The sequence below is a fragment of the Pseudophryne corroboree genome, chromosome 3, assembly GCF_028390025.1.
Source record: "Pseudophryne corroboree isolate aPseCor3 chromosome 3, aPseCor3.hap2, whole genome shotgun sequence".
Lineage (NCBI taxonomy): Eukaryota > Metazoa > Chordata > Amphibia > Anura > Myobatrachidae > Pseudophryne > Pseudophryne corroboree.
Genome location: NC_086446.1, coordinates 705,386,346 through 705,410,516, shown reverse-complemented (window position 1 = coordinate 705,410,516; position 24,171 = coordinate 705,386,346). Strand labels below are relative to the sequence as shown.

At 45.6% G+C, this 24,171-nt stretch overlaps 1 protein-coding gene across 3 annotated transcripts in view; it reads left to right on the top strand.

The window, feature by feature from the left end:
* LOC135056653 (alpha-2-macroglobulin-like protein 1) overlaps positions 1-24,171 on the top strand; it is a 342,531-nt gene that overhangs the window by 118,370 nt on the left and 199,990 nt on the right. The window lies entirely within an intron of this gene.

Below are 24,171 nucleotides of genomic sequence, written 5' to 3'. Positions count from 1 at the left end.
TATTCAACGTCTCCTCAAAGTTCTTGATCAGATAGATGTACTCCAATCTCAATGAATTTATGTGGGAAGACATGCAACAAGAAGGGAATAATGTGTAGTACTGTTTAAGAGAGTTCAATTTGTGCTTCCACCAATTTAAAACAACAGGTAGATGTAACTTGATGACCGATAGCACCACAAGGGAGCGTACCCCAACTCACAGTGACGCATTGTTTTGTTCATATGTTTGTAAATCCAGTCATCAGGACACAGAGACATGTGAGTTCACTGCTGTGCTGTTTATTCCCTCACCAACTCCAGGCACACTGCACACTGGACCACCCACTTCCCAGAATCCCCCTGGTCCCAGGGACCATCACTGAAGATTCAGGCTTACACAGATTAGTAAGGGAGTGTCTACAAACATTAAGCATTCTAATACACTAACATCACATCCTCTTTTCTTTAAAGATAAGCCCTGTACGCTTCAATGCAACAATTAACAACGTGATATTAAGAACATCATCTAACACGTTTCAATGAGTCTGCGTATTTCCATTTTGGGTCTTTCATACACAGTCTGTGTTTCATCTACCATGTTGGACCTTTCTAGAATCGTGGTTTGTTTACCATTATGAGGATCATCATACATGTCAGATGAAGGGTATTCTTCAGTCATGTTGTCTTCATTATGGTTAGGTTGAGATCTTAAATCCACCCGATTTCTTCTTACTTCCGTTCCACACTCTGTACGTATAGTATAAGATCTTGGTGCTACTTGTGCTTGCACAATACCTTTCTGCACCCAAATACCTTTCTCGTGATCTCTGAGACGGACTTGGTCACCCGATTTTAGATCAGATAAGCTTTTTGCTCGCCTGTCATGGAACAGTTTCTGTTTCGCCTGTTGACGTTCCTTACTCAGTCTGACCAATGCTGAGTTATGTGTATTAAGCAGTTCATCATGTATCGGGAGATTTGCTCTAATCCTCCTTCCCATCAGCATTTGTGCAGGAGAAAGTCCATTCTGTAAAGGTGTACTGCGGTAGATTAAAAGACTTTTGTAGAAATCTTCTTTACCTTCTTGAGCTTTTTTCATGAGACTCTTTACAGTTTTTACTGAACTTTCCACCAACCCATTTGAGCGTTGATAGTGGGGACTTGACGTAGTATGGACAAATTTCCACTCATCAGCAAATTGTCTAAATTCAGCACTGGAAAACTGAGGAACACTTCCATAGGAACACCATGCCTTGCAAAGATTGACTTCATGCAATTGATTACGGCTTTATCAGTAGTTGTATGTAGTGTCTTCGCTCAGGGTAGTTAGACTAATAATCAGTCACGACAATGTACGTTTTCCCATTACAATCAAACAAATCTGTGCCAACTTTCTGGTACGGCCTCTCTGGCACTGCGTGAGGACTCAGTGGCTCGACTTGTTGTTTCGGTCTATACGCAAGACATAATTTGCATGTAGCTGTAGTCTGTGCTAGGTCTTGGTTCATTCTTGGCCAATACATAACATCACGCGCTCTCCGCTTACATTTTTCTTCTCCTAAGTGGCCTTCATGTATCTTACACAGCATAGTTTTTCTTAGTCGTGCAGGTATGACAAACCTATTGCCTTTGTAAATAATACCATCGACAACTGTAAGGTCACTGCGGTACATCCAATAATCATGGATAGACAGCGGGCACGCATGTTTTTCTGCTGGCCAACCTTTCAGAATGATATCTTTCAACACTTTCATTGTGTCATCTGTCTCAGTTTCTTTCCTAATCTGTTCTTGTCTTGCAAGAGACACTGGTAGAGAAGCTACGATCAAATTAACATAGGCTTCTATCTCTTCATCCATCAGACTTTTGGAACCTTCACTTTTGTCCACAGCACGAGAAAGTGTATCAGCAATGTACATGTATTTGCCGGGACAGTACAGCAAGTGTACATCATATTTCTGTAGTCTGATAAGCATTCATTGAATTCTCATGGGACAGTCATGCAATGATTTAGTCATGATAGCTACCAATGGCTTGTGGTCAGTTTCCACTGTAAATGTTTGACCATACACAAACTGATGAAATTGCTCACATGCATATGTGATCGCTAGAAGTTCTTTTCTATCTGAGCATACCTTGTTTCAGCACTTATCAGTGCTCTTGATGCATAGATTACTGGTTGCCATGTATCCTCTTGTAACAGCACTGAGCCTAGGCCAAATTGCGAAGCATCTGCTGAAATTCTTATTCTTTTCGCAGGATCAAAGAATTTTAGCACTGGTTGCTCTGTAATAATCTGTTTCAAGTTTTGCCAACTTTCTTCTTGTTCATGTGACCACATCCACTCATTATCTTTGTCCAACAACCATCTAAGAGAGGCTGTTCATTCAGAGAGTTGAGAAATAAACTTTCCTAAGTAAGTAATCATTCCTAGGAATCTTCTGACGTCGTCTTTGTTGTTAGGACGTTCCATGTTCACTATGGCTGATATTTTCCTTGGGTCTGGTTTTACACCTTGATCCGAGACCACGTCGCCCATAAAGGTAAGTGTATTCACGCCAAATTCACATTTGTCCTTGTTTAGCTTTAGATTCACTTTCTTGACAAGTTCCATTACTTGTCTCAATCTAGAATCATGTTCTTCCTTTGTAGATCCCCAGACAATAATGTCATCCATCATTGTTTCAACACCTGGAATATGTTCAAAAATCATGTGTATCTTTTTGTGATATACTTCTGGAGCAGACAAAATTCCATATGGTAGTCAAAGAAACCTGTATCGACCTTCTGGTGTATTAAATGTACAAAGCTTTGAGCTGGCCTCATCTAGCTTCATTTGCCTGAATCCTGAAGATGCGTCCAATTTACTGAACCATTTTGCTCCCGCAAATTGCGACATGATTTCATCTCTGGTTGGTAGTTTGAAATGTTCTCGTTTAATAGCTTTGTTTAAATCTCTGGGGTCTAGACATATTCTGAGTTGTCCATTTTTCTTTACAACAATTACTAAGGAGCTTACCCATTCAGTAGGCTCATCAACTTTCTGTATCACACCCAAGGCTTCTGTGTGATTTAACTCTTGTTTCAGTTTTTCTCTCAGCGCAAACGGCACTTTTCTACAGGGATGTATCACTGAAGAAACTTGCATGTCTATATTTATTTTATGCTCTCCAGGCAAACAACCTAGACCTTCAAACAAGTCTCTGTATTCTGTAAACATCGATTTGCACTCATCTTCTACTTGTGATGTCACCAAAAAAACTTTCTTTAGCAAGCTTAGTTTCTCACAGGAACTTAATCCTAGAATCGGTTGCACATTTTTATCCACAATCAGTAGAGATGTTTTAAACTGTTGTCCCTTATATTTCAGTGTCACTAAGCAAGTACCTTTCACAGGAATTTCCTCCCCAGTGTACCCTGTAACTTTTACTTTGGCTGGATGAATTTTAGGTTTTACTCTAAAAGTCTTATAGTCTTGAAATGATATTAAATTCACCTGCGCGCCAGTATCAAGCTTAAACGGAATGACAGTCTCGTTCACAGTTAAAGGGACAATCCATTCTTTCTTATCTGCACTGCAAAGTTCAATGCAATCCACAAAGAATTCATGTTTGTTTAACAGCATGCACTTTGGTTGTTTTACTTTTAATTTTACAGCATTTGGCAAAGTGATTAAGTCTACCACATTTCATGCAGGTTTTACCATAAGCAGGGCACATTTTAGGATTATGAGCATTTCCACATCTACTACACATTTCCTTATTAGACTGTGGCTTAGACTGCTTCATACTTGAGAATGGAGGTTTGCTTTGCTGTTTTCTGCACTACATATACAGCAGCATCAGCGTCCTTGTGTAACTTTTTGGCTTGAAATCTAGTTATTTCTGCAGATCTACACATAGTCACTGCCTTTTCTAGTGTTAGGTCTTGCTCTCTCAGCAGTCTCTCTCTGAGTCCATTATCAGGTATTCCACAGACAATACGATCTCTAATCAGTGAATCCTTTAAATCACCAAACTCACAGGTTTTACTGAGTGATTGCAGCTCTGTAACATACTGATCAAATCCATCTACAGACTTCTGATCACATGTGAAAAACTTATATCTTTCATATGTCACATTTTTCCTTGGCACAAAGTAATCTTCAAACTTTTGCATTATAAAAGATAGCACCATATTCTGCCCCTCAGCAAACTGAAAACTATTATAAATGTCCAGCACATCCTCTCCTATAACATGGAGGAAAATGGATGCCTTCGTTTTGTCAGCCTCTGAATCAGCTCCACATGCAGCAAGATATATATTAAACCTTTGCTTAAATCTTTTCCAGTTTTCAGACAAGTTACCAGACATCAGCATGCCGGTTGGAGGAGCTAGTTTATCCATGGTTACTCACTGTTCGAAGATAGGAGCACACGGCAGGCTTTGCAGACACAGAGTATCACAGCCTTACAGACTTCTGCAAGATTCTTTCACACTCTGAGAGCACTAGCAGTCCTAGTTAAACTTCTTCTGACACCATGTTTTGTTCATATGTTTGTAAATCCAGTCATCAGGACAGAGAGACATGTGAGTTCACTGCTGTGCTGTTTATTCCCTCACCAACTCCAGGCACACTGCACACTGGACCACCCACTTCCCAGCATCCCCCTGGTCCCAGGGACCATCACTGAAGATTCAGGCTTACACAGATTAGTAAGGGAGTGTCTACAAATATTAAGCATTCTAATACACTAACATCACATGCATGTAAAGGTATCTTTATTATTTTCTAAGGTGGTCATTCCGAGTTGATCGCAGCCAGCAACTTTTTGCTGCTGCTGCGATCAACTAATCCACACCTATGGGGGAGTGTATTTTCAAAATTTCAAGCAAAAGTAGACCAGCCCTATACCTACTGTACTTACCCTGTGCGATGATCTCTGCGATGCTGGAGCTGGCTTTGACGTCAGACATCCGCCCTCCGTTCTGCTGGACACGCCTGCATTTTCCTTACCACTTCCCGAAAACGGTCTCCAACGGTCCGGATCCGCCCAGGTATGCCTTCTTCTTGTCAATCTTCTTTGCGGTCGGCTCTGCGACCGCTTCCTTCGTTAGACGCAACATAACCCGGCGACCCCAGTCGCCGGGCAGCATCGTGCACGCGTTTGCGGCCGCCGCGCATGCGCATTCTGGACCCGTTCGCACCGCAGCGATAAACCGCTGCGTGCGAACGGGTCGGAATGGCCCCCTATATCTTGTGTGACCACCACCACCTTAATGGAAGAAAGGTGCATACCAAACTCACTTTAAAAGCTGTATGAATAGTGCCTATCAAGGTATCTTTATCTTTTTGTTTCATACATATCCCCATAGCTGGGGTATAGATGACATAGACAAAAAGTAAAAAAAAAAAAAAAGTTTTAAGTCCATAAAATGCATCAAAGACAATATCCAAAAAGTAAAAAGACAAAGAATTTCCTAAATCAGCAAAAATGCCAATATTATATATATAATTTGGCTACATCTACCACTCATATTGCCTCTCCCCACCCCCCACCCTCCCCCACATCCAAACAAACTAAGGATTATTTATTGTCTTTTCCTACCCTTTCACCTTCAGACAGGGAATCCTTGGAGCAACCTTTTACTTTACAAGAGGTTGATTAGGCTATTTCCTTATCTCCGACAGGCAAAAGCCCGGGCCTGAATGGTTTCACCATAGCATACAGTATTACAAGATATTTAAAGATACCCTTGCCCTCATGCTTCTTAATGCTTTTAACTCTGGGGGTAATTCAGACCTGAACACTATGCGGCGATTTCATACAGTGGGTGATCAGGTCTAAACTGCGCATGCGTATACTGCGGTGCGAACGGGTCTGGAATGCGCATGCGCGTCGTGCGCATTGTGCACGCGCGATGTTGCTTGGCGACAGAGGTCGCCGGACAACAACGCTTACAGAGAAGAAAGCGGTCGCAGCGGCGACCGCAAAGAAGATGGACAGCAAGAGGGCGTTCCGGGGCATCAACCTACCGTTTGCTGCCGTTTTCGGGGAGTGGTAAGCAAAACGCAGGCGTGTCCAGGCAAATGGAGGGCGGAGGAGTGACGTCAAAGACGGGCCCATCATCGCTGGATCCATCGCACAGGGTAAGTAGGTCTAGGGCTACTCTTGTTTTGAGTGAAACTTTTTTAGCATAGCAGGGCCTCACAAGCGTTCGCAGCCCTGCTATGCTAAAATACACTCCCCCATAGGCGGAGATTAGTTGATTGCACCAGCAGCAAAAAGTTGCTTGGTGCGATCAACTCGGAATGAGGGCCTGGGTCTTTCTTCATTTAATAGAATTATGGCCTTATACCGATCACCTGCGCCAGAGTTCTGGTAAATGGCTCCTAATCAGATCCCCTTCCCATCAATAACGGGACGAGGCAAGGGTGTCCCCTATCTCCGTTAATATTTGTTCTTTGCATTGAAGCATTAGCCAGAGCCATCAGAGCCAATATCAATTTATCAGGTCTTCAAGTTGGTGAAGAGGAATACAAACTGGCTTGTTCGCAAAGCCGGCCCTAGGCATAGGCAAACAAGGCAATTGCCTAGGGCATCTGGTATGCCTAGGGGGCCAATCAGCTTCTGCTGATTAAAATGATATGCAGCATGCCTATATTATGTGTGTAGCATTTCGTATGCAGATACAGCCACAGTCGCACACAGTATATAGGCATGCCACATATCATTTTAATCAGCAGAAGCTGCTTGTGCATCCTAGCCACATAGCAATGCAAATAAGATGCATTTTCATATTAGCAGAGCTGCCAGTTGACTCACGCCAGGAACTATATGTGTCATTATGTGTATAAGGGCATTAACAATGTGCGGCATATGTATAAGGGAAATTATGTATATAAGGGCATTAATAAGGGTTGGCATAATGTGTAAGGCGCATTATGTTTATAAGGACATTAATAATGTGTGTCATATGTGTAAGGGGCATTACTGTGTGGTATTATGTGTATAAATGCATTACCAATGTGTGGCATTATGTGTATAAGGTGCTCTAGTGTGTGGCGTAATGTATAGAAAGGGCACTACTGTGTGGTCTAATGTGAATAAAGAGCAATATGGTGATGTGTAATGTGAATAAGGAGCAATATGGTGTGGTGTAATGAGAATAAAGAGCAATATGGTGTGGTGTAATGTGAATAAGGAGAAATTCAGTATGATGTTATGTGAATAAGGGGCACTACTATGAGGAGTAATGTATATAAGGTAAAGTGGTACTACTGTGTGATGTAATGTGAATAAGGGACACTATCTCATGAAAATTTGTCAATAAAGTTGCACTACTGTGAGGCATAATTTGAATTGGGGGTACTATTGTGTGGGCATGCCCCTTGCCAGCAAAAACACATACCTTTTTGGGCTGTGCGCCAAATGTGCTCACTGTTCTTATTTAAATTACAGGGGGTAGGAAAACAAAAAAAAGGACTGCTATGGGTGGGGGGTGATGGTGCTGGGAAAGGATTGCAGGGTCAGAGGCGGAACTAGCGGTGGTTCTAGGGGGCACCAGCCAAAATCTTGCCTAGGGCAACATATTGGTTAGGGCCGGCTCTGTTTGTTCGCAGATGAGATATTTCCTTCCTTAACTCCCTAAAATTTCTTACTCACACACAACGATTTTTCCTACTCTTTCCTTGTGGAAAATCCTGAGACACCTATCGTCCATCTCCTCTGAGTTTAGTCCATTGACGTCATTTCTAGCAAATCCTAGCTTCTCTCCAGTCCTTCACTCCTCCCACTTTGCCCGGTGAACGAGTGCAGGTCTCTTCAGGGTCGGCCAGCTTCTGACATCCTCTAGTGTGAAACTATTTTCTGAGGTTCGAAACAAATGGGATATTCCACAAGCGGATTTATGGAAATTTCTACAATTTAGACACTTTTTAAACTAAGCGGCTAGACTAAAATTAGCCACCCGGAAACTAACACCTTTTGAGAGACTCTGTGTCTCCATCCAATCCCCTTCCCCCATAGTTTCCACTCTCTACAAACTTTTGCAAAGTGTGCAGTCCATATCCCTCCCTACTTATGCTCTAGTCTGGGAAAAGGATCTAGGTCTCACATTTTCAAAAAAAGATTGGGAAAATATATTTTTTAAAGCACACTCAAGTTCTATTTGTATACAGGTTAGAGAAACCCAGTATAATGTACTAATGCACTGGTAAAGGAATCCTTCACTTCTTCATGCCATGTATACCTCTACTCCTAATAAAAGTTGGCGTGTCTCTACTGCGGTGGGTACCTTACTCAATGTATTGCGGGAATGTCCTTTGCAAAAAACAAAACAAAACAGATGTCCTGATTGGCTCACGGATCGGCGCTGAATTAAACTGAGACACCCGCCGGAGACTGAGGGGAAGGAGAGGCACAGACTGCGCTCTCCTCCCCTCATACAGACAGGACGGCAGCGGTGAGCGGGGGGGGGGCATGTATACCTGACACTGGGGGATATCTGGCACTGGGGGGGCATGTATACCTGGCACTGGGGGATATCTGGCACTGGGGGGGCATGTATACCTGGCACTGGGGGATATCTGGCACTGGGGGGGCATGTTATACCTGGCACTAAGGGATATCTGGCACTGGGGGATATCTGGCACTGTGGGGGGGCATGTATACCTGGCACTGGGGGATATCTGGCACTGGGGGGGTATGTATACCTGGCACTGGGGGATATCTGGCACTGGGGGGCATGTATACCTGGCACTGGGGGATATCTGGCACTGGGGGGGCATGTATACCTGGCACTGGGGGACATCTGGCACTGGGGGGGGGACGGACACATGTATACCTGGCACTGGGGGATATCTGGAACTGGGGAGGCATGTATACCTGGCACTGGGAGCATATCTGGCACTCGGGGGGCATGTATACCTGGCACTGGGAGCATATCTGGCACTGGGGGACTTGTGTACCTGGCTCTGGGGGATATCTGGCACTGGGGGGCACGTATACCTGGCACTGGAGGCATATCTGGCACTGGGGGGACTTGTGTACCTGGCACTGGGGGATATCTGGCAAACGGGGCATATCTGGCACTGAAGGACATGTGTATCTGGCACTGGGGGCATATCTGGCACTGGGGGGACATGTGTATCTGGCACTTGGGGGACATGTGTATCTGGCACTGTGGCCATATCTGGCACTGCAGAGACGTGTATCTGGCACTGGGGCATATCTGACACTGAGGGCATATCTGGCACTGGGGGCATACTTGTGTATCTGGCACTGGGGGCATTCTGTATCTGGCACTGGGGGCATATCTGGCACCGTGGGCATATCTGGCACTGGGGGCATACTTGTGTATCTGGCACTGGGGGCATTTCTGTATCTGGCACTGGGGGCATATCTGGCACTGTGGGGGCATTTCTGTATCTGGCACTGGGGGAGCAATGTATATCTGACACAGTGGGGGCATTTGTGTATCTGGCACTGTGGGGCAATGTGTATCTGGCACTGTGAGGCAATGTGTATCTGGCACTCTGGGGACATTTGTGTATCTGGCACCCTGGGGGCATTTGTGTATCTGGCACTCTGGGGGCATTTGTGTATCTGGCACAGTGAGGCAATGTGTATCTGGCACAGTGGGGCAATGTATATCTGTCACTGTGGGGCAATGTATATCTGGCACTGTGGGGCAACGTGTATCTGGCACTATTGGGGTCATACGTGTATTTGCCCCTCCCCCCATGTGTATCACGCCCCCATTTTCATTGGCCACGCCCCATGTGGCATTTGGCCACACCCATTTCGGTGCGCGCACACAGTACCGTAAGACATTTTTTCTACTTGCACCACTGATACTATGGCAAGCCTATATTTTAGTAAATTTCAGTTTCTTCTTTGTAGCTAATGGCAAAATAGTTATCTACGACAGATTGAATATATGGGTGTGGTATGTAAGGTCGATGGTAAGTAGGTCGACAATGGTTAGATCGACCACTATTGGCCGACAGTAAGTAGGTCGACAGGGATGTTAGGTCGACAGGGTCTTTAGTAGAGATGAGCGCCTGAAATTTTTCGGGTTTTGTGTTTTGGTTTTGGGTTCGGTTCCGCGGCCGTGTTTTGGGTTCGAACGCGTTTTGGCAAAACCTCACCGAATTTTTTTTGTCGGATTCGGGTGTGTTTTGGATTCGGGTGTTTTTTTTAAAAAACACTGAAAAACAGCTTAAATCATAGAATTTGGGGGTCATTTTGATCCCAAAGTATTATTAACCTCAAAAACCATAATTTACACTCATTTTCAGTCTATTCTGAATACCTCACACCTCACAATATTATTTTTAGTCCTAAAATTTGCACCGAGGTCGCTGTGTGAGTAAGATAAGCGACCCTAGTGGCCGACACAAACACCGGGCCCATCTAGGAGTGGCACTGCAGTGTCACGCAGGATGTCCCTTCCAAAAAACCCTCCCCAAACAGCACATGACGCAAAGAAAAAAAGAGGCGCAATGAGGTAGCTGTGTGAGTAAGATTAGCGACCCTAGTGGCCGACACAAACACCGGGCCCATCTAGGAGTGGCACTGCAGTGTCACGCAGGATGGCCCTTCCAAAAAACCCTCCCCAAACAGCACATGACGCAAAGAAAAAAAGAGGCGCAATGAGGTAGCTGTGTGAGTAAGATTAGCGACCCTAGTGGCCGACACAAACACCGGGCCCATCTAGGAGTGGCACTGCAGTGTCACGCAGGATGTCCCTTCCAAAAAACCCTCCCCAAACAGCACATGACGCAAAGAAAAAAAGAGGCGCAATGAGGTAGCTGTGTGAGTAAGATTAGCGACCCTAGTGGCCGACACAAACACCGGGCCCATCTAGGAGTGGCACTGCAGTGTCACGCAGGATGTCCCTTCCAAAAAACCCTCCCCAAACAGCACATGACGCAAAGAAAAAAAGAGGCGCAATGAGGTAGCTGACTGTGTGAGTAAGATTAGCGACCCTAGTGGCCGACACAAACACCGGGCCCATCTAGGAGTGGCACTGCAGTGTCACGCAGGATGTCCCTTCCAAAAAACCCTCCCCAATCAGCACATGATGCAAAGAAAAAGAAAAGAAAAAAGAGGTGCAAGATGGAATTGTCCTTGGGCCCTCCCACCCACCCTTATGTTGTATAAACAAAACAGGACATGCACACTTTAACCAACCCATCATTTCAGTGACAGGGTCTGCCACACGACTGTGACTGATATGACGGGTTGGTTTGGACCCCCCCCCAAAAAAGAAGCAATTAATCTCTCCTTGCACAAACTGGCTCTACAGAGGCAAGATGTCCACCTCATCTTCACCCTCCGATATATCACCGTGTACATCCCCCTCCTCACAGATTATCAATTCGTCCCCACTGGAATCCACCATCTCAGCTCCCTGTGTACTTTGTGGAGGCAATTGCTGCTGGTCAATGTCTCCGCGGAGGAATTGATTATAATTCATTTTAATGAACATCATCTTCTCCACATTTTCTGGATGTAACCTCGTACGCCGATTGCTGACAAGGTGAGCGGCGGCACTAAACACTCTTTCGGAGTACACACTTGTGGGAGGGCAACTTAGGTAGAATAAAGCCAGTTTGTGCAAGGGCCTCCAAATTGCCTCTTTTTCCTGCCAGTATAAGTACGGACTGTGTGACGTGCCTACTTGGATGCGGTCACTCATATAATCCTCCACCATTCTATCAATGTTGAGAGAATCATATGCAGTGACAGTAGACGACATGTCCGTAATCGTTGTCAGGTCCTTCAGTCCGGACCAGATGTCAGCATCAGCAGTCGCTCCAGACTGCCCTGCATCACCGCCAGCGGGTGGGCTCGGAATTCTGAGCCTTTTCCTCGCACCCCCAGTTGCGGGAGAATGTGAAGGAGGAGATGTTGACAGGTCGCGTTCCGCTTGACTTGACAATTTTGTCACCAGCAGGTCTTTCAACCCCAGCAGACCTGTGTCTGCCGGAAAGAGAGATCCAAGGTAGGCTTTAAATCTAGGATCGAGCACGGTGGCCAAAATGTAGTGCTCTGATTTCAACAGATTGACCACCCGTGAATCCTTGTTAAGCGAATTAAGGGCTGCATCCACAAGTCCCACATGCCTAGCGGAATCGCTCCCTTTTAGCTCCTTCTTCAATGCCTCCAGCTTCTTCTGCAAAAGCCTGATGAGGGGAATGACCTGACTCAGGCTGGCAGTGTCTGAACTGACTTCACGTGTGGCAAGTTCAAAGGGCATCAGAACCTTGCACAACGTTGAAATCATTCTCCACTGCACTTGAGACAGGTGCATTCCACCTACTATATCGTGCTCAATTGTATAGGCTTGAATGGCCTTTTGCTGCTCCTCCAACCTCTGAAGCATATAGAGGGTTGAATTCCACCTCGTTACCACTTCTTGCTTCAGATGATGGCAGGGCAGGTTCAGTAGTTTTTGGTGGTGCTCCAGTCTTCTGTACGTGGTGCCTGTACGCCGAAAGTGTCCCGCAATTTTTCTGGCCACCGACAGCATCTCTTGCACGCCCCTGTCGTTTTTTAAAAAATTCTGCACCACCAAATTCAAGGTATGTGCAAAACATGGGACGTGCTGGAATTTGCCCATATTTAATGCACACACAATATTGCTGGCGTTGTCCGATGCCACAAATCCACAGGAGAGTCCAATTGGGGTAAGCCATTCCGCGATGATCTTCCTCAGTTGCCGTAAGAGGTTTTCAGCTGTGTGCGTATTCTGGAAAGCGGTGATACAAAGCGTAGCCTGCCTAGGAAAGAGTTGGCGTTTGCGAGATGCTGCTACTGGTGCCGCCGCTGCTGTTCTTGCGGCGGGAGTCCATACATCTACCCAGTGGGCTGTCACAGTCATATAGTCCTGACCCTGCCCTGCTCCACTTGTCCACATGTCCGTGGTTAAGTGGACATTGGGTACAACTGCATTTTTTAGGACACTGGTGAGTCTTTTTCTGACGTCCGTGTACATTCTCGGTATCGCCTGCCTAGAGAAGTGGAACCTAGATGGTATTTGGTAACGGGGGCACACTGCCTCAATAAATTGTCTAGTTCCCTGTGAACTAACGGCGGATACCGGACGCACGTCTAACACCAACATAGTTGTCAAGGACTCAGTTATCCGCTTTGCAGTAGGATGACTGCTGTGATATTTCATCTTCCTCGCAAAGGACTGTTGAACAGTCAATTGCTTACTGGAAGTAGTACAAGTGGGCTTACGACTTCCCCTCTGGGATGACCATCGACTCCCAGCGGCAACAACAGCAGCGCCAGCAGCAGTAGGCGTTACACGCAAGGATGCATCGGAGGAATCCCAGGCAGGAGAGGACTCGTCAGAATTGCCAGTGACATGGCCTGCAGGACTATTGGCATTCCTGGGGAAGGAGGAAATTGACACTGAGGGAGTTGGTGGGGTGGTTTGCGTGAGCTTGGTTACAAGAGGAAGGGATTTACTGGTCAGTGGACTGCTTCCGCTGTCACCCAAAGTTTTTGAACTTGTCACTGACTTATTATGAATGCGCTGCAGGTGACGTATAAGGGAGGATGTTCCGAGGTGGTTAACGTCCTTACCCCTACTTATTACAGCTTGACAAAGGGAACACACGGCTTGACACCTGTTGTCCGCATTTCTGGTGAAATACCTCCACACCGAAGAGCTGATTTTTTTGGTATTTTCACCTGGCATGTCAACGGCCATATTCCTCCCACGGACAACAGGTGTCTCCCCGGGTGCCTGACTTAAACAAACCACCTCACCATCAGAATCCTCCTGGTCAATTTCCTCCCCAGCGCCAGCAACACCCATATCCTCCTCATCCTGGTGTACTTCAACACTGACATCTTCAATCTGACTATCAGGAACTGGACTGCGGGTGCTCCTTCCAGCACTTGCAGGGGGCGTGCAAATGGTGGAAGGCGCATGCTCTTCACGTCCAGTGTTGGGAAGGTCAGGCATCGCAACCGACACAATTGGACTCTCCTTGTGGATTTGGGATTTCGAAGAATGCACAGTTCTTTGCTGTGCTGCTTTTGCCAGCTTGAGTCTTTTCCTTTTTCTAGCGAGAGGCTGAGTGCTTCCATCCTCATGTGAAGCTGAACCACTAGCCATGAACATAGGCCAGGGCCTCAGCCGTTCCTTGCCACTCCGTGTGGTAAATGGCATATTGGCAAGTTTACGCTTCTCCTCCGACAATTTTATTTTAGGTTTTGGAGTCCTTTTTTTACTGATATTTGGTGTTTTGGATTTGACATGCTCTGTACTATGACATTGGGCATCGGCCTTGGCAGACGACGTTGCTGGCATTTCATCGTCTCGGCCATGACTAGTGGCAGCAGCTTCAGCACGAGGTGGAAGTGGATCTTGATCTTTCCCTAATTTTGGAACCTCAACATTTTTGTTCTCCATATTTTAATAGGCACAACTAAAAGGCACCTCAGGTAAACAATGGAGATGGATGGATTGGATACTAGTATACAATTATGGACGGGCTGCCGAGTGCCGACACAGAGGTAGCCACAGCCGTGAACTACCGCACTGTACTGTGTCTGCTGCTAATATATAGACTGGTTGATAAAGAGATAGTATACTCGTAACTAGTATGTATGTATAAAGAAAGAAAAAAAAACCACGGTTAGGTGGTATATACAATTATGGACGGGCTGCCGAGTGCCGACACAGAGGTAGCCACAGCCGTGAACTACCGCATTGTACTGTGTCTGCTGCTAATATATAGACTGGTTGATAAAGAGATAGTATACTCGTAACTAGTATGTATGTATAAAGAAAGAAAAAAAAACCACGGTTAGGTGGTATATACAATTATGGACGGGCTGCCGAGTGCCGACACAGAGGTAGCCACAGCCGTGAACTACCGCACTGTACTGTGTCTGCTGCTAATATAGACTGGTTGATAAAGAGATAGTATACTCGTAACTAGTATGTATGTATAAAGAAAGAAAAAAAAACCACGGTTAGGTGGTATATACAATTATGGACGGGCTGCCGAGTGCCGACACAGAGGTAGCCACAGCCGTGAACTACCGCACTGTACTGTGTCTGCTGCTAATATATAGACTGGTTGATAAAGAGATAGTATACTCGTAACTAGTATGTATGTATAAAGAAAGAAAAAAAAACCACGGTTAGGTGGTATATACAATTATGGACGGGCTGCCGAGTGCCGACACAGAGGTAGCCACAGCCGTGAACTACCGCACTGTACTGTGTCTGCTGCTAATATATAGACTGGTTGATAAAGAGATAGTATACTCGTAACTAGTATGTATGTATAAAGAAAGAAAAAAAAACCACGGTTAGGTGGTATATACAATTATGGACGGGCTGCCGAGTGCCGACACAGAGGTAGCCACAGCCGTGAACTACCGCACTGTACTGTGTCTGCTGCTAATATAGACTGGTTGATAAAGAGATAGTATACTCGTAACTAGTATGTATGTATAAAGAAAGAAAAAAAAACCACGGTTAGGTGGTATATACAATTATGGACGGGCTGCCGAGTGCCGACACAGAGGTAGCCACAGCCGTGAACTACCGCACTGTACTGTGTCTGCTGCTAATATATAGACTGGTTGATAAAGAGATAGTATACTCGTAACTAGTATGTATGTATAAAGAAAGAAAAAAAAACCACGGTTAGGTGGTATATACAATTATGGACGGGCTGCCGAGTGCCGACACAGAGGTAGCCACAGCCGTGAACTACCGCACTGTACTGTGTCTGCTGCTAATATATAGACTGGTTGATAAAGAGATAGTATACTCGTAACTAGTATGTATGTATAAAGAAAGAAAAAAAAACCACGGTTAGGTGGTATATACAATTATGGACGGGCTGCCGAGTGCCGAAAAAGAGGTAGCCACAGCCGTGAACTACCGCACTGTACTGTGTCTGCTGCTAATATAGACTGGTTGATAAAGAGATAGTATACTCGTAACTAGTATGTATGTATAAAGAAAGAAAAAAAAACCACGGTTAGGTGGTATATACAATTATGGACGGGCTGCCGAGTGCCGACACAGAGGTAGCCACAGCCGTGAACTACCGCACTGTACTGTGTCTGCTGCTAATATATAGACTGGTTGATAAAGAGATAGTATACTCGTAACTAGTATGTATGTATAAAGAAAGAAAAAAAAACCACGGTTAGGTGGTATATACAATTATGGACGGGCTGCCGAGTGCCGACACAGAGGTAGCCACAGCCGTGAACTACCGCACTGTACTGTGTCTACTGCTAATATATAGACTGGTTGATAAAGAGATAGTATACTCGTAACTAGTATGTATGTATAAAGAAAGAAAAAAAAACCACGGTTAGGTGGTATATACAATTATGGACGGGCTGCCGAGTGCCGACACAGAGGTAGCCACAGCCGTGAACTACCGCACTGTACTGTGTCTGCTGCTAATATATAGACTGGTTGATAAAGAGATAGTATACTCGTAACTAGTATGTATGTATAAAGAAAGAAAAAAAAACCACGGTTAGGTGGTATATACAATTATGGACGGGCTGCCGAGTGCCGACACAGAGGTAGCCACAGCCGTGAACTACCGCACTGTACTGTGTCTGCTGCTAATATATAGACTGGTTGATAAAGAGATAGTATACTCGTAACTAGTATGTATGTATAAAGAAAGAAAAAAAAACCACGGTTAGGTGGTATATACAATTATGGACGGGCTGCCGAGTGCCGACACAGAGGTAGCCACAGCCGTGAACTACCGCACTGTACTGTGTCTGCTGCTAATATAGACTGGTTGATAAAGAGATAGTATACTACTAATATTATATATACTGGTGGTCAGGTCACTGGTCACTAGTCACACTGGCAGTGGCACTCCTGCAGCAAAAGTGTGCACTGTTTAATTTTAATATAATATTATGTACTCCTGGCTCCTGCTATAACCTATAACTGGCACTGCAGTAGTGCTCCCCAGTCTCCCCCACAATTATAAGCTGTGTGAGCTGAGCAGTCAGACAGATATATAATATATATAGATGATGCAGCACACTGGCCTGAGCCTGAGCAGTGCACACAGATATGGTATGTGACTGACTGAGTCACTGTGTGTATCGCTTTTTTCAGGCAGAGAACGGATATATTAAATAAACTGCACTGTGTGTCTGGTGGTCACTCACTATATAATATATTATGTACTCCTGGCTCCTGCTATAACCTATAACTGGCACTGCAGTAGTGCTCCCCAGTCTCCCCCACAATTATAAGCTGTGTGAGCTGAGCAGTCAGACAGATATATTTAATATTATTTATATATAGATAATAGATGATGCAGCACACTGGCCTGAGCCTGAGCAGTGCACACAGATATGGTATGTGACTGAGTCACTGTGTGCTGTGTATCGCTTTTTTCAGGCAGAGAACGGATTATAAATAAAACTGGTGGTCACTGGTCACTATCAGCAAAACTCTGCACTGTACTGAGTACTCCTAATGCTCCCCAAAATTAGTAAATCAAGTGTCTCTCTAATCTATTCTAAACGGAGAGGACGCCAGCCACGTCCTCTCCCTATCAATCTCAATGCACGTGTGAAAATGGCGGCGACGCGCGGCTCCTTATATAGAATCCGAGTCTCGCGATAGAATCCGAGCCTCGCGAGAATCCGACAGCGTCATGATGACGTTCGGGCGCGCTCGGGTTAACCGAGCAAGGCGGGAAGATCCGAGTCGCTCGGACCCGTGAAAAAAAACATGAAGTTCTGGCGGGTTCGGATTCAGAGAAACCGAACCCGCTCATCTCTAGTCTTTAGGTCGACATGGTCTAGGTCAACAGGTCAAACGGTCGACATGAGTTTTTTATTTTTATTATGGTGACGTTTACTCCGTACAGTGACCGGAACCCCAGTTAGTGCACTGTGTCCCATCGCATGGCTCGCTTCACTCGCCATGCTTCGTGCAGGTTACTATTCCCAATCCTTGTCCACGTGGATCATTAAGTATGAAAAAGTTAAAAAAAGAAAACAATTGTGAAAAGCTCATGTCGACCTTTTGACCTGTCAACCTAGATCATGTCAACCTAAAGACCCTGTCGACCTATCATCCTTGTCGACCTACTTACTGTCGAGCAATAGTGGTCGACTTAACCATTGTCGACCTAGTTACTGTTGACCTAGAGACCGGATCCCGAATATATACTATGTTTCCAGATGCTCTTATTTAGGATATCATTTAGAGTTGGTTGCATATGGGTTAAGAACATACACAGGGAGAAAATACAAGTCAAAAAAGCACATGCACACCTATCAGCTATAACAGTAAAACCACCTGCCTAATATTGTCTAGGTCCTCCTTCTACTGCCAATACTGCTCTGACCCGTTAGGCATGGACTCCACAAGACCTTTGCAGGTTTTGCAGGTGTCCTTGAAGGAGAGTGCTCTGCACTGTCTCCTAATCCATTGCTGCAGGGATCCTATAGTGTTGGATTTGCATCACAGTCCCACCCTAATGCACTACTGCGTATGTGCAGCGCATTTGTGTGTCTTCCAGCACTGTCATCTGTAGAGGAAGGATATGCTCCTGAGAGTCTCGGGATAGAGACTCTATGTGACCCTGCTAAATACCATTGTGTCACCAGTGCTAGTTTTACCACATGTTCCACTGCCAACAGTATATATACTGTATGTGTGTAGGTATATGCCTCTCCATATAATACACTAGCTACATTAACCTTTACACATTCCTGGCTGGATCTGTAAAACTTTCTGTATTGTGTATCTACTACATTAACCCTACGTTACATTGCAACTCATTCTACTTGGTTAATAAACCAATCCTGGTTAAGTTATTCATTGTGTAGACTGACCGCTATAACACAGATGGCACCTATAGCAACACCTATAGGATCTGCCAATAGGTTATGGGCCCTGTCCACTAGTGTGTGAAAAGTAATGATACTGAGAAAGCAGCTGCATTAATACATATTAAAAGGATCTGAGCGAGTACAGAAAAGTCCTTTTTTCATATTAAAGGTGAGACTGTACAGTGCAGGCGCTGGTATGAACCCTGCCAAATTAGCGGTCTCAGGGCCCGATTCAGAGCTGATCGTAGATGTGCTACAATTAGCACATCTATGACCAGAATGTCTGACATGCAGGTGGACACCCAGAACAGGGCTAGTCCGCCCCGCATGTCAAGTCCCACAACCCCCCCCCCCCCCCCCAGATGTGCGAAAGCATTGCGGTGGCAGGCGGCTACCCGCCATGTTTTTGTGTCGGAACGGCTACGTGTGACATCACGCAGCCGCCACGGCCTGCCCCAGCAACGGTCCTGACACGCTTGTGCTGTCCGGGCCGCGACCACCCAACGGCGCTGAAACTCTGCTGGCACGCCCCCTCCCGCCCTTTGACCGCCTCTGCCTGACGCATCTCACTGTGTGCGCACGTGCAGTACGGCCGCTGCGTGTGCGCACAACACAAAGGGCATCAGACTGTCATCGCTGCTGTTGCAGTAATCGGGTCTGAATTAGGCCCTCAGAGAATTAAGCTGTAGGGAAATTCACCATGCAGATGCAGTTAAAGTGAGAAAAATTATAGGTTGCTAGCAATCCCGGGATAACCCCAAGTTAGATGATGTGGATAGAGCCATGGGAACCATAGGTTTATCTGTAGAGCAGCATGTATCCAGGCCCCATCCAGGCCCTGTGCTTCTCGCTCAGCAAAGGGATCCATCCAGGCCCTGTGCTTCCCGCTCAGCAAAGGGATCCATCCAGGCCCTGTGCTTCTCGCTCAGCAAAGGGATCCATCCAGGCCCTGTGCTTCCCGCTCAGCAAAGGGATCCATCCAGGCCCTGTGCTTCTCGCTCAGCAAAGGGATCCATCCAGGCCCTGTGCTTCCCGCTCAGCAAAGGGATGCAGAGCATGTAGGCGCCAGGCTGGAGAGATACTCTCCCTGCTCTGCCTCCCTGCTGCTTTGTCGCCCTGTCCCCCCTGCTGCTGCTGCTGCCGGCTGCTGTGCTTGTCACAGTTTGACAGGCAGCGGCGCCAGCAGCTTGAAGCTCCACTTACCCCCCTTATAGCATAATCTTCAGTTTTTGTCCAGGGCGAAGCTATGTGGGATGAAAGAGGCGGAGCTAAATGGGATGAAGGGGGCGGAGCTAAAAGGTCCAGGCTGCTACAGATCCTGCCAGCCAGACTACTGTAATAGGTAAGTAAGTAGTGGATGTAAAGACTGTGAGTGTGTGTGTGTATGTATGTGTGTGTATGTATATGTGTGTGTATTTAGCTATTACCTGTATAAGTGGCACTTCTGCGGGCAGTATACCTAAGCACTCTGCTACTGGGGGCAGTATACATAAGCGCACTACTACTGGGGGCATTATACATAAGCGCACTACTACTGGGGGCATTATTCATAAGCACACTACTACTGGGGGCATTATACATAAGCGCACTACTACTGGGGGCATTATACATAAGCGCACTACTACTGGGGGCATTATACATAAGCGCACTACTACTGGGGGCATTATACATAAGCGCACTACTACTGGGGGCATTATACATATGCACACTACTACTGGGGGCATTATACATAAGCGCACTACTACTGGGGGCATTATACATAAGCGCACTACTACTGGGGGCATTATACATAAGCACACTACTACTGGGGGCATTATACATATGCACACTACTACTGGGGGCATTATACATAAGCGCACTACTACTGGGGGCATTATACATAAGCACACTACTACTGGGGGCATTATACATAAGCGCTCTACTACTGGGGGCATTATATATAAGCGCACTACTACTGGGGGCATTATGCATAAGCGCACTACTACTGGGGGCATTATACATAAGCGCACTACTACTGGGGGCATTATATATAAGCGCACTACTACTGGGGGCATTATATATAAGCGCACTACTACTGGGGGCATTATACATAAGCGGTGCTACTACTGGGGGCATTATACATAAGCGCACTACTACTGGGGGCATTATGCATAAGCGCACTACTACTGGGGGCATTATACATAAGAGCACTACTACTGGGGGCATTATGCATAAGCGCACTACTACTGGGGGCATTATTCATAAGCACACTACTACTGGGGGCATTATACATAAGCGCACTACTACTGGGGGCATTATATATAAGCGCACTACTACTGGGGGCATTATATATAAGCGCACTACTACTGGGGGCATTATACATAAGCGGTGCTACTACTGGGGGCATTATACATAAGCGCACTACTACTGGGGGCATTATACATAAGCGGTGCTACTACTGGGGGCATTATACATAAGCGCACTACTACTGGGGGCATTATACATAAGCGGTGCTACTACTGGGGGCATTATATATAAGCACGCTACTGCTGGGGGCATTATACATAAGCGGTGCTACTACTGGGGGCATTATACATAAGCGGTGCTACTACTGGGGCATTATACATAAGCAGCGCTACTACTGGGGGCATTATGTGTATAAGCAGCACTAGTACGTGCGGTGTAATGTAAATAAGATTGTGCTACTATGTGGCATAATTTGAAATGGGAGTACTATTGTGTGGCCACCCCCCTTGTGTATGGGAGGGCGCAAATTTATAGTTTGCAGGGGGGTGCTAGACACCCTAACACCAGCCCTGACTCCATCATTCATGGGAAGGTGACAGCACACGAAATGTGGGTAGCATTGCAGATGTCTAACAAACACAAAGGTTTAATGAGCTAATTCATGCATGAATATGAATTATTATATATTGATAGAATGTTGTTTATCTCTCAGCAATTCACATCAGTAGGCGTCCAAGTAGATAAGTAGGATATTCCAATGGTGCTGCAAAAAAACTTACACCTGAGTATGCTTTTATTTTAGTAGTAGCTTTGGAGTCATGGGCTGCCTAGCTATCAATAGAGATTGTACAGGCCAAATGCTGAGAATTCAACTAACAAAGGATGTAAAACCCAACATGCCGAAGTACAAGTGCTTCAAGTGTCACAAAATGGAACATAAGGCCACAGACTGTAGAGCAAGTGAACCAGGTGGTACTTCATCATGCAAGCATACCAGAAAGACTGAGTCAGCACTAAATGTAGTGACAGTCACAGTAAATATTGCTGCTACATGGACTCAGATGCCACGAGACACTGCAGCTGCAATGAAAGTTCATTCACGTCACTAAATTTTGTGATCCTGTAAATATCAGGGGAATAGGATAAAGTCCTAAGTGTCAGGAAAGTAGGGCCCATTACTGTCATTTGAGGATCAAGGTGAAACATATACTATTTGTGCCAGATTTATGAGTCAGTCTGATTGCCATCAGTGTACTGGAGAAGATACTCAGGAGTGTTGTGCAATGGTGGCTTTAGATTCCAACCACTCCATAGAGTTGTAGCACAGAAGACACCTAGGGTACGACAAAATACAGAAACATCTAGGCAGCATGGTGATGGGGATGTTGTGAGCCACAGTACCACTGGCATTAGTGCACATGCATGTGTGTGGACTTATGGAGGTGGAGTCAATAAGTGGGAACCATTACTTCATGACGCTCATAGATGATGCTGCAAGGATGATGCATGTATACTGTATGTCCAGAAAGTTAAAAGTGATATAAACAGCAAATATGTAGAAAACAGCAGTTTAGTGGAAAGTCATAGAGACCTAAAAATAAAAATGCTGAGGTCATAATGATGGAGAAGAGAGATCTTGCTATTCTTCTAAAGAATGGCATACAAGCCAAATGATGATTGCCTTCCCACCAGAACAAAATGATGTGTGTGAGAGGGCAAACAGAACATTTGCTTAGCTAAGTTACTCACCTTGAAAAGATGTCTAAGACATTGAAACGCGTCCGAGGAGTAGTAGCTGGAGGTCCTTACGCCGATCTCATCTTCTGGGTGGATTCAAGGCTTGCATTCCAGGGATCTAGCTGTGGCCAGGACTTAGATGTAATTATGGGATCCATTATTACTTATTGCCGTGTGTTTACCTGTGATCACCAGACAATATCACTCTGCAGTATGAAAAAGACTATAAGGCACCAAATATGCCGTATCTCCAATATGCAAGCAAAAACATATGTGTGGGTAGAGTTGTTTGGTAGAGGGAGCAGCCTTCTTTGAAAAACGATGCCCATTTAGCTGTTATTGTCCGGTGATCACCTGGATGGACGGACAGATAATTCCTAGTTGGACAGAGCACCCCTTGTCAGATCACAAGGTGACAGACAGAGCACCCCTAGACTGATAGGACACACCGGCCCCTGGATGTACACATAGTATGTTGGGTTTTAACGCTGGGGCAGAGCCCCTGGATGTGTATGGATTATGGACAGATCACCCCTTGTCAGATACACCACCAGACAACAGACAGAGCACCCCTGGACTGATACACCAGCCCCACGCCACACAACCAAGCACTGAGACGGACACGTTCGTTTAGCGCACTCTAGTCTCCACAGCCAGAGTGAAAATGGCGCCGATCACTGAGACCTTTATAGAATCCAAAATCCTGCAACAATCTGACAGCAGGATGGGGTTAGATCCGAATTAGGTGGGAAACTCTGATTGTGAATTCAGCTGGGTCCGGTTCTCAGAGAACTGGACCCACTTATCTCTAATTTTAACAAAGATGCAGCAGCAATGTGAACCGCGTCCATGTCTGACTTTGTGCGCTGAATAATACAAAATACAGACAAAACACTTGTAACAAGAGTCTGAATAAATGAATAGGCTGCATTTTCAGTATTAGTTAACCCTACAAAATGATGGTATTGAGTTCTGAAAATGTGATAGACTGCATAATTATCAGCCAAACCGACAAAATGTCACCTTCCACTATACCTCAGACACGTCCTGAATTTGTAGGCAGATTTCCCATATTAGGTCTCTGTCTCACATTCTTGCTATAGTAATAGGGCTGGCTGGAGTATGTTCTTTTCACTTGTGCACTGCATACCACCTGCTATGGTGTGCATTCAAATGGAAGGGAATGGATTGGAGAGCAGTCCAACATGGCAGAAGTGCTGGTACCACCCATGTGATGCGTTGTTGTGCCCCTGTGGCATGTGACCACTCTCTCTTGTGCATATCTTGAGGAGAACAGTGTACATGCTCTTGTACCGATTCTCACCTGGACAACTGTTGGGAGGTATGCCAAATCAAACTTTTAGTGGTCACA